This window comes from Oncorhynchus masou, chromosome 21, assembly GCF_036934945.1.
Source record: "Oncorhynchus masou masou isolate Uvic2021 chromosome 21, UVic_Omas_1.1, whole genome shotgun sequence".
NCBI classification, from domain to species: domain Eukaryota; kingdom Metazoa; phylum Chordata; class Actinopteri; order Salmoniformes; family Salmonidae; genus Oncorhynchus; species Oncorhynchus masou.
The window spans coordinates 35,165,012-35,175,676 of NC_088232.1; positions in this window are offsets into that span (position 1 = coordinate 35,165,012).

The window sequence follows — 10,665 nt, forward strand, 5'->3', positions numbered from 1 at the left end:
TGCATTGCTAAACAATGCTACTGCCACCTGGTTTGGAGCATTTTAACAAGGCTGATGACTTCCAAGGTCTTTGCTGTGTGAACAACACTGTTCAGAGGTGCTAAATACAGTCGGCAGGCAAACGTTTGACAAATCTACCAGTGTGTCTGAGCTTAAAGACGGATGCCACTGGACCCAAGAGGAAAGAGGATCCGTAAAAGCATCATCACGGGGTCTCATTTGATGAAGGCGTGCTCTGCAAATACTCAACTGATAGCGCAGGCTTGAATGATGCTGTTGCTTTTACTGGTAGATTATTCAGGAAAACATACCCCACATATGCAAAGAGCTTATTTTCTACACCATTTGACCCTATCTATGCCAGTGGCACGTTGATCTCCAGTTTACGATATATAATCCTTTAACACCTCTCTGACAGATTTTCTGTTGTGCTCCAATTCGGTCTAAGACGTCAACTTCAGTTACTGTGTTTACTCTTTAACATATTTTAAAGAACTGGTTCAGATGTATTTGGGTTGACGGACTGTTTTATATCTTCTGTGAAGCTGCTCCACAGACCAAAGGCCACAGCTTTGATAGCCTGTGAATGGAGCCCTGTACGCTAGTGCTCTGTTGTAGGCTCTGTTGTGGTGACCTGCAGATATCCATTCAGAGACCATTACTAAGCAGATTACTCCTCCAAATCTGTGTCAGGATATAGTTCTCATGTCTGGTGATGCTGATACAGAGATGTGGAATACGAATGGATTGCTCTTTTTATGAACCACGCAGGAGGAGTACAGTAAAGGACAGTACAGTGTATCAAAAACATGTTTACAGTAACTGAGGCGTGAGAACTATAAAGACTAGGCAAGGTAAACTAAGTAGCTGTGCAGTTCAATGAAGCCTAACAGTCAGATGATCCTGAAAACAGAGTGCTGCTGACACCTACAGCACAGGTCAGGACATGCAGCAAATAGCAATAAATAGGGAGACTCCATTAATTTAATAACTGTTCTTTCACACTAATTTCATGCAAGTTATATAATCACACAAACTTGTGCCCGGGTCAAACATGTTAAGAGCAGCTATTGAAGAAAAGGGAAATTGGAAATCCAACTATAACGGTCTGCTTCCTGTGTATGGCAGTGTTACCTTGGATGTGGGAATGAGTCCTGTGAACCACTGTGCCAAAATGCAGTATGGGGACTGGTGATACCATGAAGACAGGGTCCAGATGTTGCCCTTCTACCGAGGGGAATACATTCCCTATCACTCACACTGCAGGTGGGAGAAAGAGAGGGAGAGAGAATGAGAGAGAGAGTAACAACGGCAAACAGGAAGTAGGGAATTTACAACACAATGCTCCTAGAATTTCCTGCATGCTTCAACAGATAAGGAAGTCAATCTAATTTTATATTTTCCCCCTAAATATATTCCCACTGTCCCAAGTCACATCTTGTGTTTTCTGCGCAGTACGCCTATACTAGGGCATTGTGGTGAAATAACTTCACAAATACATAATTGTGTCCCTCAGACTGAAAAATCTTCATATAAATTTGTAGATCGTCATTGTAAATAAGAATTTGTTCTTAACTGACTTGCCTAGTTAATTAAAGGTTAAATAAAATAAAATAAAAATATTAATTTGAACAATGCACATTCCAACTCTTCCTTATTAATATATCATATAGAATTTCTGTGAATCAGGTAAATCAAAATACTATTGTAGTCTTCATCGAGAGAATGATTGCATGCACAACCTCGAAGGCTCTAAAACACTGGGCACACATAGGTGTAACCTAATACATCAGACAGTGATAGCTAGGTATTACAGTCTGAAACAAAGCAATACAATTGTTTGGAAATGTTCCTCCCACGACCTCTGCAAGCCAGAATGTTCAATAAAATTACATTTGAACTACTGGTTGTCTGGGCGGTTGGTTCTTATGCAGCTGGAAGTTTGAGACAAAATATCCAACATAAAGTTTTATGAAACCGACTTTTTAAAATGCTAGTACTGAGATTTCCATCACCTTGCACATGTTCAAGACCATGTTAACATCTGCAAGAGCTTGGTTAGTAAGCATGCATCACGTTTTGCATTTAGACTCAAGCACATGTTCAAGACCATGTAAACACCTGCAAGAGCTTGGTTAGTAAGCATGCATCACGTTTTGCATTTAGACTCAAGAAAAATATGAATGCAACATGTAAAGTTCTGGTCCCATTTCATGAGCTGAAATTAAAGATGTCCCATATGCACAAAAAGCTTATTTCTCAGGTGATGAGCAGACAAACCATGAAAGCCACACACAGACATCTGTGTTTTGAATTTGATTTTCTGTGGATATTTGGTCAGAAATGTCTCCAGCATAAGGACAAACTCAGTGGACAACCGGCAGAGTAAATTATAATTAAGTTTATTCTAAATTCTGACTTGTAAAGGGACTGTTCGGAATGATGTAATCTATGTTAGAGACGAGTGTAGAGGCATGTCCATTTCACACTCAGATTCGTAGAGGCTAATGCTGGTGATCCTCTGTGTATCTTCCTGACTAGTGGGAAATCACTCCAGAGAAAATCCCACCACTGAAATGGAACTTGGGACATGCTGCTGTAGCAGAGGATCCTGCTCCTGCATCTGACAGCTGAGCTGACCAAACAGCAACTGTCAAGCTGTTGACAGAGCCACAATGCACACTCAACTGAGCTATTTCAGAGGACAATCAGATCTGGGAGAGGAGAGGAAGCCACAAGCAGGTCTGGAATCACAGAGGGAGCTGGCCACACACACAGGGCTGGAGAGGCAGATATTGTACCTGACAGTGGAACAACACTGCCTCCTATAGAGAGCGGTGACAGTCTCACATTATAGACCTACATGAAGTAAATAGTATTGTTTATTAGTTATTAGTAACAGGGTATTACGCAGCAGCTAGAGTACAATTACTGTGGTAGGCCTATAAGTATCTGTACTTAAACTGTTACAATGTATAAGGTAACCCAGAAATAATGCCCAGTATCAATGGACATCAGTGTTGTTACAATAGGCCTATAGGCATAATATTCTGCTTTCCAAGATAAAAGTATCCTGAATGGATCATTTCAAAAGTTGCTGACATTCATAAAACCTTGTACAGCCAAGTACATCTCTGCAGCTGCCATCACATCTACAGTGGCAAGAAAAAGTATGTGAACCCTTTGGGGTGGAGTCTTATATCTCCCTCTCTAACTTTAAGCATCAGCTGTCAGAGCAGCTTACCGATTCACTGTACCTGTACACAGCCAAATAGTACACCCAACTACCTCATCCCCATATTATTACTTACCCTCTTGTTCTTCTTCATCCCAGTATCTCTACTCGCACATCATCATCTGCACATCTATCACTCTAGTGTTAATGCTAAATTGTAATTATTTCGCTTCTATGGCCTATTTATTGTCTTACCTCCCTACTCTTCTACATTTGCACACACTGTACCTAGATTTTTTTTCTAGTGTGTTATTGACTACGTTTGTTTATGTGTAACTGTGTTGTTTTTGTCGCACTGCTTTGCTTTATCTTGGCCAGGTCGCAGTTGAGTATGAGAACTCGTTCTCAACTGGCCTGTCTGGTTAAATAAAGGTGAAATAAATATTTTTGGGGAATTACCTTGATTTCTGTATAAATTGGTCATAAAATGTGATCTGATCTTTATCTAAGTCACAACAATAGACAAACACAATCTGCTTAAAATAATAACACACAAACAATTATATGTTTTCATGTCTTTATTGAACACAGCGTTAACATTCACAGAGTAGGGTGGGAAAAGTATGTGAACCCTTGGATTTAATAACTGGTTGACCATTCTTTGGCAGCAATAAACTCAACCAAACGTTTTCTGTAGTTGCGGATCAGACCTGCACAACGGTCAGGAGGAATTTTGGACCATTCATCTTTCCAAAACTGTTTCAGTTCAGCAATATTCTTAGGATGTTTGGTGTGAACCGCTCTCGAGGTCATACCACAGGAGCTGAATTGGTTTGAAATCAGGTCTCTGACTGGGCCACTTCAGAAGGTGTATTTTCTTCTGTTGATCAATTGTGTTGTTGATTTACTTCTGTGTTTTGGGACTCTGTCTTGTTTCATCACCCAACTTCTGTTGAGCTTCAACTAGCCTTAAAATGCCGGCAAAATGTCTTGGGAATTAATTTTTCTGTTGATGAAAGCAAGCTGTCCAGGCCCTGAGGTAGCAAAGCAACCCCAAACCAATTAGCTCCCTCCACCATACTTTACTGCTGGGATGAGGTTTTGATGTTGGTGTGCTGGGCCTTTTTTTCTCCACACATACTGTTGTGTGTTCCTTTCAAACACCACAACTTTAGTTTAATCTGTCCACAGAATATTTTGCCAGAAGCGCTGTGGAACATCCAGGTGCTCTTTTGTGAACTTCAAACGTGCAGCAATGGTTTTTTTGGACAGTGGTGGCTTCTTCCGTGGTGTCTTCCCATGAACACCATTCTTGTTTAGTGTTTTATGTATCGTAGACTCGTCAACAGATATGTTAGCATGGTCCAGAGATTTCTGTAAGTCTCTAGCTGACACTCTAGGATTCTTCATACCTCATTGAACATTCTGCACTGTGATCTTGCAGTCATCTTTGCAGGACGGCCACTTCTAAGGAGAGTAGCAACAGTGCTGAACTTTCTCCATTTATAGACAATTTGTCTTATCGTGGACTGATGAAATATCAAGGCTTTTAGAGATACTTTTGTAACCCTTTACAGCTTCATGCAAGTCAAAAATTCTTAATCTTAGGTCTTCTGAGATCTTTTTAGTTCGAGGCATGGTTCACATCAGGCATTGCTTCTTGTGAATAGCAAGCTCATATTTTGTGAGTGTTTTTTTACAGGGCAGGGCAGCTCTAACCAATCTCGTCTCATTAATTGGACTCCAGGTTAGCTGACTCCTGTAGCTTTTGGAAAAAGTCATGAGCCTTCACATACTTTTTCCAACCTACACTTTGAATGTTTAAATTATGTATTCAATATAGACAATAAAAATACAAGAATTTGTGTGTTATAAGTTTATTACAAGAATATCATATCAAATAGTATGGCTTATTTATGCAGAAATCCAGGTAATTCCAAAGTGTTCACATACTTTTTCTTGCCTCTGTATTTTCTGTGATTTACATTTAATTTCTACAGTACTGTGACGCCCTGATCTGTTTCACCTGTCCTTGTGATTGTCTCCATCCCCTCCAGGTGTCACTTATTTCCCCCAGTGTATTTATCCCTGTGTTTCCTGTCTCTCTGTGCCAGTTTGTCTCGTCTTTTTTCAAGTCAAACAGCGTGTTTTTCCGGTGCTCCTGCTTTTGCTATTCTCTTTTGCTAGTCCTTCCGGTTTTGACCCTTGCCTGTTTTCTGGACTCCGTACCCACCTGCCTACCAGTCTGCCTGCCCTTACCTCGAGCCTGCCTGCCACTCTGTACCTCCTGGACTCTGATCTGGTTTTGACCTTTTGCCTGTCCACGACTATTCTATTGCCTACCCTTTTTGGAACTAATAAATATCAAATACTCAAATTATCTACCTCCCATGTCTGCATCTGGGTCTGGCCCTGAGCCCTTATAGGTACAGATGATAACCATGGCAATGACTGCAAAGAAGACAACTTCACTGAAGCACAAATTTGTAACACTATGTATTGGCCTAGGCTTACTACTCACCCTTGACCAATCATCCTCTACTCTCTTCATTGCCTCAGCATACAACATCTTCTGTTCTACTCTGACACTGGCAACCTCAACCTGTCTCTCTCGCACCGGTGCACTTCTGATCCCCAGCAACATGGGTACCCCCACAATTGACAGGTTTTTCCACTGATACTACACAGTCCTTTGTCCCATGCTCTCCTTCACACTTCTCACATCTCAGAATCCTACACACTGCTGCAACATGACCCAAGCTTAGCATCTGAAACACTTTGGTTGGTTTGGCACAAAAGCTCTCACTGGATAACTGATATCCTAACATGCCTTTATCAGGTAAAGACTCTGCTTCAAATCTTAAAAGGACAGCCAATGTCTTCTCAGATAGGAGAATGCGGTTTGTACTTGGCACCATTCTTCCTCAACACACATTTTCCCACTGCACTCAGCTTGTCTCCTCGTAACCACGTCTATCCATTCACAACACACTTGCCGTGCCTTCCTCTGTATTGCTTGCAGAGCACGCACTGATGGCGTTTCTCCAAAACCCAACTTCTGTTCCTTAGCCCAATTTACAAGTCTGGCTATCTCTGACCTCTCCACACTTCTCTTCAATCATTACCAGATCAAAATCTTGATTCAGCTTACTGCTAAATTTACTATAGAGACTTAAAGGAGGCTTTTATGTACTTCAAATGCACCTTCATGTTCAGCGATCCAATCGCAATGGGAATACAAGAACACATTAGAACACCATCCATAGAACACCATTTTGAAATATAATAAAAACCTACATTTTTTGCTCTGTAAACCTTTATAAAGGTCATAAACAATAGAGGCGCTTATCAACAGCCATTATCCTCAAGGAGTTGCTGCATTTCCTTTTCACTTCAATTTGCTGCTCAATTCATGCATCTTGGTTGGAGTGGTAGATAGGTAGCCCTTCCCTTTGCACTGAAATCAGTGGAGGCTGGTGGGAGGAGCTGTAGGAGGATGGGCTCGTTGTAATGGCTGGAAAGGATTAAATGGAATGGTGTCAAACCTTGTTTACGTATGTTTGTTGTGTTTGATACCGTTCCATTTATTCCATTCCAGACATTACAATGACCACGTCATCCTATAGTTCCTCCCACCAGCCTCCACTGACTGAAATGTGGTGGAACCATGACAGTAACTTGACTGGGCATATGAAGCGTCCGGGTTAGAGTCCCGCTCCTTGAAAGTGGCAGCTCTACCCTTTAGCTGATGCGGATGTTGCCTGTAATCCAAGTCTTCTGGTTGGGGTATGTACGTACTGTCAGTGTGGCGGTGACGTCATCGATGCACTTATTGATGAAGCTAGTTACTGATGTGGTGTACTCCTCAATTCCATCGGAAGAATCTCTGAACATATTCCAGTCTGTGCTAGCAAAACAGACCTGTAGCTTAGCATCTGCGTCGTCTGACCACTTCCTTATTGAGCGAGTCACTGTTACTTCCTGCTTTAGTTTTTGCTTGTAAGCAGGAATCAGAAGGATAGAGTTATGTTCAGATTTGCCAAATGGAGGGCGGGGGAGAGCTTTGTACACGTCTCTGTGTGTGGAGTAAAGGTGGTCTAGAGGTTTTTTTCCTCTGGTTGCACATTTAACATGCTTGTGGAAATTAGTAAATGGATTTAGGTTTTCCTGCAATAAAGTCCACGGCCACTAAGAGTGCCGCCTCTGGATGAGCATTTTTTTGTTTTCTTATGGCCTCATACAGCTCGTTGATGGCTACGAAAAATATAGATGAAAACTCTCTTGGTGAATAGTGTGGTCTATTGCTTATCAAGAGATACTCTACCTCAGGCGAGCAAAACCTTGAGACTTCCTTGATACTGGATTTCATGCACCAGCTGTAACTTACAAATAGACACAGACCGCCACACCTTGACTTACCGGAGGCAGCTGTTCTATCTTGCCGATGGACCAAAAACCCTGCCAGCTGTATGTTTTCCATGTCGTCGTTCAGCCACGACTCAGTGAAACATAAGATGTTACAGTTTTTAATGTCCCGTTGGTAGGATAGTTGTGATCGGATCCATTTTGTTATCCAATGATTGCACGTTGGTTTAATTGGACTGAAGGTAGAGGGGAATTACTCACTCGCCATCGGATCCTTACAAGACACCCTGAACTACGTCCCCGATATGTCTATCTCTTCTTCATGCGAATGACGGGGATTTAGGCCTTGTCGGCTGTCTGAAGTAACTCCTTCATGTCCAACTCATTAAAGATAAATCTTTGTCCAGTACGAGGTGAGTAATCGCTGTCCTGATATTCAGAAGCTCTTTTCGGTCATAAGAGACAATGGCAGAGACATTATGAACAAAATAAGTTACAAATAACGCAAAAAAACACACACAATAGCACAACTGGTGAGGAGCCCGTAAAACAGCAGCCATCTCTTCTGGCACAATCATTTGAACAATGTACAGTATTTGATGTTTACAACGTTTTCTGAAGTTTGTAATTTCAACTTTGAAATTTCAGACTTGATTGTCCCTTCTGAAAAATGTATCAATCAACCTGTGCAAAAAAATGTTAATAAATCATAATTCACATTTCCTGTTGCTGCAGAACAATTTCCCTGCTGTAGCATGCTGCCTCAAATTGTCACTCCTTGGTCATTATATTTTGTGTTTTCGTTATATATTTGGTCAGGCCAGGCTGTGGCATGGGTTTATATATTGTATTTTCGTATTGGGGTTTGTAGTATTTGGGATTGCGGCTGAGTAGGGGTGTTGTATAGGCTTGGCTGCCTGAGGCGGTTCTCAATCAGAGTCAGGTGATTCTCGTTGTCTCTGATTGGGAACCGTATTTAGGTAGCCTGGGTTTCACTTTGTATTTCGTGGGTGATTGTTCCTGTCTCTGTGTTAGTGTTCACCAGACAGGCTGTATAGGTTTTTCACGTTACGTTTGTTGTTTTTTGTATTTATAAGTTATTTCATGTATCGTCATTTGTTCCATTAAAAACATGAGTAACCAACACGCTGCATTTCGGTCCGACTCTCTTTCGACAAACGAAGAACGCCGTTACACAAATTAAGATTACACATATGTACAGTGAATTCATCTGTCATTTCCTTGTTTTTTTGCAGGGGTTTGATCATTTTCTCTCCATGTGTTAAAATCAAATAGATGTCTTCATCCTTTGCTTCAGTGTTGTCAATCCTGTGTCTTTCCAGAATATCACTTCAAAATGGATCCCCTAGATCCGCACCTTCCATCCTGCTTCACCCATAATTCTAGTGGGGACACAGTTGGAACTCTGGCATGATTTTACCATCCTTATCCATCTGGACCGGCTGAGGGACAAGCCGGTGGTAAGCTCCCAGGTCAGGGGGCTGGCAGAGAAGATCAGAGCCCACGACTATGTGGAGTTTTCCACAGTTTCCCAGAAGACCCTCAAAGAAGCATTTGACTCTGCTATCTTTGTTGCCATCAAACACAAGGCCTGTCAGAAACAAAGAAGCTCAATCTCTTGGATCGTGCAGACTTTCTCTAGTGGCGGGTGGAAGAAGTTCTTCTGCTTCATCTGACCAAATGGAAACACTACCTCAAATATAAACTCAGCATGCAACAATTTCAAAGAATTTACTGAGTTACAGTTCATATAAAGAAATCCCCCCCCTGGTTGGACGTACTGCCAAATTCTCTAAAACGACGTTGGAGGCAACTTATGGCAGAGAAATTAACATGATATTATCTGGCAATAGCTCTGGTGGACATTCCTGCAGTCAGCATACCAATTGCATGCTCCCTCAAAACTTTAAATATCTGTGGCATTGTGTTGTGTGACAATACTATGCATTTTAAAGTGACCTTTAATTGTCCCGAGTACAATGTGCACCTGTGTAATGATCTTGCTGGTGTCTTTACAGTCTTATGTAAAACAATTTAAACATTAAAATATACAGTACCAGTCAAATGTTTGGACACAATCACACCTACTATTTTTTAAAACTATTTTCTACATTGTAGAATAGCAAAGACATCACAACTATGAAATAACACATATGGAATCACGTAGTAACCAATTAAAAAAAAAGAATTTTAGATTTTAGATTCTTCAAAGTAGCCACCCTTTACCTTGACAGCTTTGCACAATCTTGGCATTCTCTCAACCAGCTTCACCTGGAATGCTTTTTTGAAGGAGTCCCACACAATTTTGAAGGAGTCCCACATATGCTGAGCCCTTGTTGGCTGCTTTTCCTTCACTCTGTGGTCCAACTCATCCCAAACCATCTCAATTGGGTTGAGATCAGGTGATTGTGGAGGCCAGGTCATGTGATGCAGCACTCCATCACTCTCCTTTTTGGTCAAATAGCGCTTACACATTGTCCTGTTGAAAACAAATGATAGTCCCATTAAGCCCAAATCAGATGGGATGGTGTATCACTGCAGAATGCTGTGGTATCCATGCTGGTTAAGTGTCCCTTGAATTCTAAATAAATCACAAACAGTGTCCTCAGCAAAGCACCCCCACACCATCACACCTCTTCCTCCATGCTTCACCGTGGGAACCACACATGCGGAGATCCGCATCAGTTCACCTATGCTGAATCTCACAAAGACACGGCGGTTGTAACCAAAAATCGCAAATTTGGACTCAACAGCCCAAAGACAGATTTCCACCGGTCTAATGTCCATTGCTCATGTTTCTTGGACCAAGCAAGTCTCTTCTTATTATTGATGTCTTTAGTAGTCGTTTCAAAGTTTTCCGGATTGACTGACCTTCATGTCTTAAAGTAATGATGGACTGTTGTTTATCTTTTTTTATTTGAGCTGTTCTTGCCATAATATGGACTTGGTCTTTTACCATAATAGGGCTATCTTCTGTATACCACCCCTACCTTATCACAACACAACTGATTGGCTCAAATGCATTGAGAAGGAAATCATTCCACAAATTAACTTCCAACAAGGCACACCTGTTAATTGAAATGCATTCCAGGTGACCTCCTCAT